The following is a 10,102-nucleotide window of genomic DNA, read 5'->3' as shown; positions in this document are numbered from 1 at the left end:
TTTTTTAAGATTTTTCAAGTTACTGAACTTTTAAAATCAATTTGCTCTTTAAGAATGAAATATTAATTATGTTAACCAGTAAAATTAAATGTAGCAATATAGGAGTTGCTTCAGGTTTAAAAAAAAAAAAGCAGGCCACTAGTGGCTGATGGAATTAGATGATGGAAAAATAATAAAATCTGTACTAAGCTCAAAAAACGTTTTTTCTTTCTTTTTAATTTAAGCCATGAATACATGCTGCCAAAATACCAGATTCTGCACTCCAATCTGCCAAACGTTCATCTAAAAGGAGGGTGTGCAGTGATATCCAAAGCCACCATTGGATCAGACCAACTTTATAGTTATCCAATGTATTTGTGAGTCGGAAAGGAGGGGCAGAACACAGCTAGCTCTCCCTCCATTTAAAATGTGCACACACCCAGGATTTTTATTGCCTAATGTGCTAGGTTCAAAAAACCAGTCTGTGTTCTGGAGAAGTCTACAAGTAATACGCATATAAAGGGAGAAAGTAACTATAAATGGTTTACAACCTATGTGTTTCCCTTTTTCTATAGATGTGCAAAAGAAAAAACATGATCATTGTGAGTATGCCTTCCATACAAATTTCCACGAAAACAATTATTAATGTCAGAGCAAAAATAACTGTGACTCTTTTATGTGGACAAATATGAAAATTTTAAACTCAGACCCTGATTTGGAAGTTGAGATAACTGAAACAATTTGAGTTAGTTTAGTTTTGAAACAGTGTAAAGAGAAGTTCTGATGAACAGTGCAGTATACTAAAAATAATAGTAGAATGAATAGAAGCCCTAACTTTTAATCCTAACTCTTTATACTTTATAGACATGTGAATTTAAAGGAGTTATTCAAACTTTGTGCAAGAAATCAATTATCTTCACCAACTCTAGAAAACAGAATATATTAAGCCATCAGTAAATATTGGAATGAAAACTCTTTCTAAACAATACTGTTTGGCAAATGCAAACAAATTCATATTTTAAAGGTAACTATCAGCAAACTTAAAGAGATTTTTGAACACTGGTCCAGAATCAGTTTGCATTCAAGTAATGGATAGCCCAAAGGATAATTATGTAAATATATAAATAGAATTTCATATGACATTTCATATAAATTGCTCCCATAAGCATCTGCATGTGAGGAATAAAATTGAAATTATTTTTAAATGTTTTCTTATATACTAAGTCACTATGATTATTGAAAGCAGGTCTAGTTTGGGGAGTAACTGCAGTGACACATTTTCTTAAAACCAACATCAATATTGATGTAAATCAAAATAACTTAGAAATACTATTATATATTTCTGATGGTAACCACTGGCAAGTTCAAAACAATCTGTTTAACCTGGAAGGATATATATGTAGATACTATAAAGAAATTATGTGCTAAATGAATTACAAATATTTCATTTAGTTGAATAATATTAAAATCTTGTTTATCTGAAATTGGCCTTCACTCTCTTCTAGAAGAGCTCTAGATCCAGAAACACACCCATAAAAAAAATTTAAGGGGTAGAGGTAGGGGAAGACTCTTCAATAGCAGAAAACCACCTCCTAATTATGTAGCAATAGGATAGCTTGCTTTAAGCATGCTAGCCAGTGTAGTTCAACAATTTGAGAGACCAGAGTATTTATTTTATATAAAACTGTGTAAGAACACCTGACTAAGCCATAAATAAAATACAGTGTTCCTATGGTGGTATCAAAGGGTTAGGTGAATCCTAAAGGATCTGTATACAACATGGATTCCAAACTACACGTAGAGAAAAACAAAAGGCAGAATTTTTGAAATGCAAACTGTTAAAAACTAACATATGTCTTCATTACTTGAAAAGGTTGAGTACAAATAGTCATGCCTTACTACAATACTAGTTTACCAACACTGTCTGAAATCAGAATACTAAATAAGCAGAGGTTCAACAATTTTTGCAGTCTAAAAGTTAAGCAGAACACTAAATTGGTGCACCCAGAGCTATAATGATAGCTAAAATGCATGGAGAAATTTCTACATGCCAGGTACAGTATTAAGTAGAAAACTTTTAGAGGAAGTTCTAGATAGGATTCTGTTTTCATTGATTAGAAAACTGAAGTAACTTGGCAAAACGTAGAACAGTTAGTAACTGGAACAGTTAGTAACTTGGACTCAACTCCTGGCCTTAAGTGTGATGATAGGTAACACTTGAATAACGATATGCTTTTTAACGCATATTTACAATAATAAGACAACAATGCCCCTATTTCTAATCCAATGTTAAGAAAGAAGATGTTAGTTAGCACAGGCAGTTGATAGCACTTGAGCAAATTTTTTGAGAACTCTGGAAATTCAAAATGAGATGACATTAACACTATGTATAATTTATTTTAATCAGCTGGTTACATTATTTATCATTGCCAATTTTTGCCAAATTTCACTTGATAGGTTTTCACAAATTGGCTGAATTTTTAAAAATAGGTATACATCGAGTTATTACATTTAAAATGTGATAAAAACATTTTAAGCTGCTTGACAATTTCATTGATGTAACATTTCAAAAATTTTAAGAATTTACCTGGGACTTACAAAAAGCAAGTCAATCGATAGCAGGATGGAGAAAATTTGTTTTTGTTTATAGTTCCTCCCTCTCATACATATAATGAAATACTATTTATTAATAGCTACAGGTCAAGGAGAAAGAAATACACCTATTGCTGGAGGATTTTAGGTCCTTTCCTGAGGAAGAAGATTTAGTGCTTCTGAATTATTTTTTAGTTCACATAATCATTCATTAATTACAGATCCATATGCAGTTTTAAGAAATTAAAGATAGAGTGTTCCTATGTACATTTTGCTCACTTTCCTCATTTGGTAGCATTGTGAAAAAGCTTAGTGTAATATCAGAACCAGAATGTTGACATTCATACAAGACACCAATCTTCTTCAGGTTTCCCCAGGTGAATTGTACTCCTCTGTAGTGTGTATGTATCAAGTTCTGTACAATTTTATCATCAGCGTAGGTTCATATATCTATCATTACAGTTAAGATACTGAAGAGTACCCCAACCACCAGAAGAATCCCTTGTGTTGCCATTTTATAACCATTCCTATCTCCTTCCTGCCACCCCCATCACCAATCCCTAACATTCACTAAACTATACGCCATTTTTAAAACTTTGTCATTTCAAACATGTTATATAAATGGAATTACAACTGTAACTTTGAGACTGGCTTTATTTTTCACTCAGCAAAATTCCTTGGAGAATCATTCAGTCTGTTGCATGTATATATTAATTTTTTAATTGCTCATTAGTATACCATAGTTTGACCACTCACCCAGTGAAAGACATCTGGGCCATTTCCAGGTTTTGGTTATTACTAATAAAGCTGTTATGAACAATTATGCATAGGCTTTTATGTAAACATAAATATTAATTTCTGTGGAGTAAATGCCCAGGAATGCACATGCTAAGTCACGTGGTTGTTGCATGTTTAGTTTTTAAGAAACTATCAAACTCTTTTCTGGAGTGAATGTACCATTTTACATTCCTCCTAATAATATATGAGTGACCCAATTTCTCCATATCCTCACTAGCATTTGGTGTTGTGTTATTTCATTCTAGCCCTTTTGATAGGTGTGCAGTGATACCGCTCACTCTGTGGTTTGCATTTCCCTCATGGCCAATGTCAAACGTCTCTTCATGTGGTTGTCATCTCTTTATTTGTTTCAGCGCGGTGTTTGTTCGTATCTTTTGTCCATGTTCTAATTTGGTTATTCATACTTTTTATAATGAAACTGAGATTTCTTTATAAAGTAACACACTAGTCTTTCGTCAGACATATGGTTTGCAAATATTTTCTATCATTCTGAAACGTGTCTTTAATCCTCTTCACATATAAGCTTTCCAGAGCAGTTTTTAATTTTGACAAGATATAACTTATTAATTTTCTCTTTAATGGATTGTGCTTTTATAGCATGTCTAAGCACGTTTCTCTAGTCCAAGATTTTGGAGACATAATTTACAAAACCCAGGAGGAAAAATACAGTCTTATGTATGTGCCTGTGTTTCTGAACTTTCCATTGTTCCTTCTTCCATCCTTATGCACTAAGCTTCCTCTTTCTTATCATTTCCGTTCCGTAAAATAACTTCCTTTAGCCACTCTTTAAGGAAAGAGCTTCTATTGATAAACTTTTCGTTTTCTTTTATCTAAAATATTTTTGTTTCCCCTTTATTCATGAAGTACAGACTTGAGAGATATAAAATTTGGGCTTGACAGTTCTTTCCTTAAAAAATATTGTGCCACTTCCTTTTGGCGTACATGGTTTCAGATGAGAGATCTGCTGCCCTTTCATTTAATGTCCTGTAGGTATCATGTCTTTTCTCCCAGCTTCCTTATAAGGCTTTTAATTTATCTTCAGTTTTTATAATTTAATTCTGATATTCTTGGCAGGCACTTCCCTGGGTCTACCTCTTTGGGGTTCCCTCAGCTTCTCATACCTATAGGTCTAGGTCTTTCACCAAGTTTGAAGCGTTTTAGCCATTATTTATTTAAAAAACTCTTCTTTTTTTAATGTTTATTTATTTTTGATAGAGAGAGAGACAGAGCATGAGTGGGGAGGGGCAGAGAGAGAGGGAGACACAGAATCTGAAGCAGGCTCCAGGCTGTGAGTTGTCAGCACAGAGCCTGACATGGGGCTCGAACTCACAGACCATGAGACCATGACCTGAGCTGAAGTTGTACACTCAACTGACTGAGCCATCCAGGTGCCCCCCAAAACTCTTCTAGCTCCACTTTTTCTCCTTTCCTTCTGGGACTCTTACATATGAATGTTGGGTCATTTGCCATCATGCCATAGGACCTTGCCTCTGTTTTCTCAAGTCTATTTTCTTTCTGTTTTTAGATGTGATAAATTCTATTATTCTGTCTTCAAATTCACTAACTTACCCTCTGTTATCTACACTGTACTACTGAAATCCCAGTGACTTTTCAATTTCCTATCCTAATTTTCGTACAGGTTCCATTTCAGTCTTTTTTATAATTTCAACTTCTTTGATAATATTTTCTATTTTTTTGTTGCAAGATAATTTGTAATTGCCTGGTGAAACATTTTCATAATGTTACTTTAAAATTCTTGTCAAATAATGCCAACATCTCATTCATTTGGTATTGGCCACAGTTGATTGTTCATTCAAGTTGTGATATTCTTTGCTCTTGGTATGAGTAAGTATTTGTTGCACCTTGGTCATTTGTCTATCATCTAGAAGACTGCATCTTATTTAGATATTTTATTTTAGCAGGCAGTCACTGTTTAGTTTAGATGTGTATCTTGGCTTAATTTTATAGTCTGTGACTCTAAGGGCAGTTTAATTTTCAAGACTTTTGTGATATTATTTTGGTTTGTTCTTTTTATTTGGTTTTGGGGCTCACACTGGTCCCTGCTGGTGGTGTCTGAGGGCTTCTGAGTGTCTCCCTATGGAAGAGACATATGGGGGATCCCCCTAACCTGAAGCTGACTGCTCTAACATCTTTGCTTGTGAAGACAAAGAGGTTTCTCATACCATATCACTTGCTGTGATTGAATCTCTTTTTATGGTGCCATCTACCCACCATGATGTTTCTGGGTCAGGGAGGAAAGTATCATCCCATGGAGAGAGGCATTCCAGATCAGACCATTTGCTATAGCTGGGTCTCTCTTGCTAGTTCTGCCCACCAGCTTCAATATTTTTTTGGTGGAAAAGGTAAGTCTTGGGCCTGGCAGGGAAGGGAAATGTCTCCCCTGTTTTATCTGGCAGAAGCCCTTATTGATTCTCCTTGCTGGTGGCACTGGGCTCCCTTGGTGTCATCAGAAATACTCCCCTTGGATCTGGGGACAAATGAGCCTACCCAGATTGTCTTCACTTGCTATATTGAGGGAAGGGGTCTAGAAATAGCAGGCTTGAGTAGGCTTCCTCTGTTGGGTGGGAGGATGCAAGATGCTCTGCTGCTCTGTCATTCCTCTGGTCCTGGGGTCTCAAACCAACTCAGCTTCTTACCATCTTTCAGAGCTATCCTTTGGTCATCTCTTGTGCCTTATAGTTGTGCTTAAGAGGAAAGAACAGGGAAGAATGGGACTGCACAATTTGTCCCGACTGGAGTCTCAACACAACTATATTTTGAAAAATTCATCCACAGTGTGATATAAACAAAGGCTGGACATAGCTCTGAATGCTAGTAACTGTTTTCTTAGAGAGGAATGAGGACTAGCCAGTTAGCAGAATACTTCCAATTAATTTGCTCTCTCCCCAGTAGAAGGCTGTCTCAGAGCCCAACTTCCCCAGAGGAGTAGAGCATCAAGAACATCACTCATAGCATTTTCTCTCTACTTCCACCCCCTTTTAGAACACATGGACCATTCTAAAACCTCTGAAAAATGGAAATCTAGGCGGGTGGAAATTATTTTTAAACCATTTTTTGCTTTCCTTAATATGACATCATTGACTCAATATATGGATCAAAATACAAGTCATTATAATAAATGTTCATACAGATTGATTTATTATTTAGCCCCTTATCATAGTTTTTAACCTTATCCCCCCCCCCCCAGAGACACACATTTCCTATTGTTTGTGACTGAACTTCTCCTCAAACAGGGGATAATGCAATGGATCTAATATTACCTCTGATGAACGGTCAACCTTTATTTTAACTGAGGCCAATGTGTAGAATTTGCAGTAAGCTACTTCCAAGTTGTACATGTATATGTTCTTGAAATAGTGAGGGATACTTCCTTACCCTCCATCAACTATGCAAGCAAGTAAGTAAATGTGATCAGGTGAATACGCATGTCTGTGGACTTTTGGGTCACTGATTCATAAATCAGAGTCAGTGTCTAGTTGGAGGATGATGACAATACCAGAGAAAATGGTTTTCTGGGGTCCAGGAAGATAAGTTCTATATGCATAAGGTCTCTAATTAATTGTACAGAAAGGCAGCTATGTTATTGTGTCCTAGTATGTGGTTGTATACCCTTCCTTTTAGAGTCCAAGGGGAAAAAAAGATTTCTAAGGCTTTTTCAGAAAAAAACAAGTGTCAGGGACAGACCCAACAGGGCTGAGCATCTATTTATCTCTATGCCTCATATCATCAACATTAAGTCTGTACCTGTGTCTTAGTCAGCTCTGCCCACCATAACAAAATATCATGGACTGGGTGGCTTAAACAACAGGCATTTATTTTCTCAGTTTTGGAGGTCAGAAATCTGAAATCAGGGTGCCAGCATGATTGGTTTCTGGTGAGAACTCCCTTCCTGTCTTACAGACAGCACCTCCTCACTGCATCTTGAGAGAGAGACAGAGACAGAGAGCGAGCAAGCTATGTCTCTGTTTTCTATTCTTATGAGTATTAATCCCATCATGAAGAACTCACCCTCACAACTTTACCCAAACCTGATTATCTCCCAAAGGCCTCATTTCCAAATATCATCATATTGGAGGTTAATGTTTCAATATATGAGTTTTAGATGCATACATTTCAATCCTGAGTAATCTGTAAATCTGTAGGTGTCTCTATGGGACATTATAGCAACCATCATGCCTACCAACTATCCTGAGTCATCAAAACTAGGTGAATCAGTACTACCAGTCCCATATTTAAGGAGTTAGTAAATTATATATATATATATATATATATATATATATATGTCTAATAATACATTATAGGAAAACTATATACACTAACAAAAGTGTACATATAATATTTTCAACATAAAAAGTAACTTATATTGTTCAATAAATTTAAAGGATATGTTTTATTGTTAGTATATAATAAAGAATTTTTTCTCTCCCTTTCTACTAGTTCATTTCTCTTTGCCTGTAAGCATGTTCCAACATCTCCCTTCCAAATCAAATCCTCTCTCAACTATGCTGTCACTTTTAACTGCCAATTTCTCCATTACTAACACTTCTATCTGCAGGGATGGTCCTCTTTCCATCTTCCTCCCACATACTCCTGTAACAGGACCACCTGATTCCAAAGTTGTAAACTCATCTTTTCAGATTTTCATGTATGTGTCATTGATCTTTTATATGTATATTTGCTGACAGATGGGAGCAAATCTAGGTTTAATCTGCCAAAGCCCTAGAAATATAAGCAGAGAACTGATGCAATTTCCTTCCTTCTTGCCCTCTAATAACCTACAGATACTCAGTCACACATCTCTAGCCCAATTCTTATTATGAATAAACATGGTCAGGTTGCTCCTAACCTGACCTGGTTGTATACACTTCCTTTTAGAGTCCAAGGGGAAAAAAAGATTTTTTGGACCTGGGTTGCTTATATCCATGGGAACACAAATGTTTCTAAATGGGAAGATGGATACAGAGAAGACATTCATGCAGGCATTGGATCAGAGTTGATGAATTCTGGAGTTGCAGGAACATGATTTAGAATGAATGGCCCCAGGTTCTAGGTGGAAACATATCCTTAGACCAAGAGACTAAGAGAAGGGGTACAGTCAGAGAGGGGGGAAGCATGGGGACAAGTCCAGGGGCCCTATTTATCTGAGTTAGTGGTAGGACTGGCCATGGTTGACACTTTGTTATTCTACCTTCTCAAATTAATCCATTAAATGTCTCTGTACAGAATATTAACTTTGTTCTTTTTTTAATGTTTATTTATTTACTTTTGAGAGAGAGAGAGAAAGTGCACAAGCAGGGGAGGGACAGAGACAGACAGACAGACAGACAGACAGACAGAATCTGAAGCAAGCTCTAGGCTCTAAGCTGTCAGTGCAGAGCCTGACCTTGGGGTCGAACTCACAAACCATGAGATCATGACCTGAGCCAAAGTCGGACACTTAACCAACTGAGATACCCAGGTGCCTCTTAACTTTTTTCTTTGATATCACTATCCTGCTTGTAATTTAGGGGCCATTTGTGTTCTTAATCTCTCTTCACTGTACTTTTCATCTCCTTTCAGCAATAGCATCCTCATTCCCTGCATGAAGTAGCAAAGAGTTTGATGTAGAAACTAAAGTGCTTCATACAATACTGGACAATGAAGTGTGAAATAAGACCTGTGATACATAATAATACACAGATATCAAGGACAATAAGAATAGGCCATATCTATTTAATAAAGTGAATTAATAATTAATAATCTTCCAAAATAGAAAAGAATAGGCCCAGATAGATTCACTGGTAAAATCCACCAACTATTTAAGGAAGAAGTTATACTCATTCTCTACACTCGCTCTTAGAATATAGAAGCAGAGGGAATACTTCCTAACTCATAATATGAATTTAATAAAACTAAGGCCAACATCACCCTAATACCAAAGCCAGACCACATGTCTCTCATGAAAATAGAAGCAAAAATCCTCAACAAAATATTAGCAAATTGAATTCAACAAGTATAAAAAGAACTATACACTACAGCTAAGTGGGATTTATCCCAGGCAACCAAGGCTGGTTCAACATGTGAAAATTAATTAATGTAATCTATCACTTCAACAGACCAAAGAAGAAAAAAATTGATCATTATCAATAGACGCATAAAAAAACATTAACAAAATCTAACACCAATTCATGATTTAAAAAACAAAAATAAAAACAAAAACCCTCTCAGTCAACTAGGAAAAGAGCAAAGCTTTGTTGAATTAATATAGATTATCTACAAATAACCTAAAGCTAACACCATACTTAATGATGAGAAACTTAAAACTTTATCACTGAAGTTCAGATACAAGATAAGGTTGTCCCTTCTCACAATTCCTTTCTAACATCACAGTGGAAGTTCTAGTTAATGCAGTGAGACAAGAAAATAAAATGAAAACGATACAGACTGGAAAGACCTAAAACTGTCTTTATTTACAGATGACAAAATCATCTATAAAGAAAATACCAACAAACTGATGAAAAAAAAAAAAAAAACACCTCCTCTAAGTAATAAGCAATTCTAGAAAGGTTGAAGGACACAAGGTTAATATATAAATATCAGCAATAAACACATGGAATTTCAAGTTAAAAATACATTACCATTTATATTAACATCTCAAAAATAAATTATCAGGTATCAATCTAATAAAATATATACAAAATCTATATGAAGAAAATGACAAAACTGATGAATG

Source organism: Lynx canadensis, chromosome C2 (assembly GCF_007474595.2).
Source record: "Lynx canadensis isolate LIC74 chromosome C2, mLynCan4.pri.v2, whole genome shotgun sequence".
Classification (NCBI taxonomy): domain Eukaryota; kingdom Metazoa; phylum Chordata; class Mammalia; order Carnivora; family Felidae; genus Lynx; species Lynx canadensis.
The sequence above is the reverse complement of the archived record's forward strand: the minus strand, read 5'-3'. Positions refer to the sequence as shown.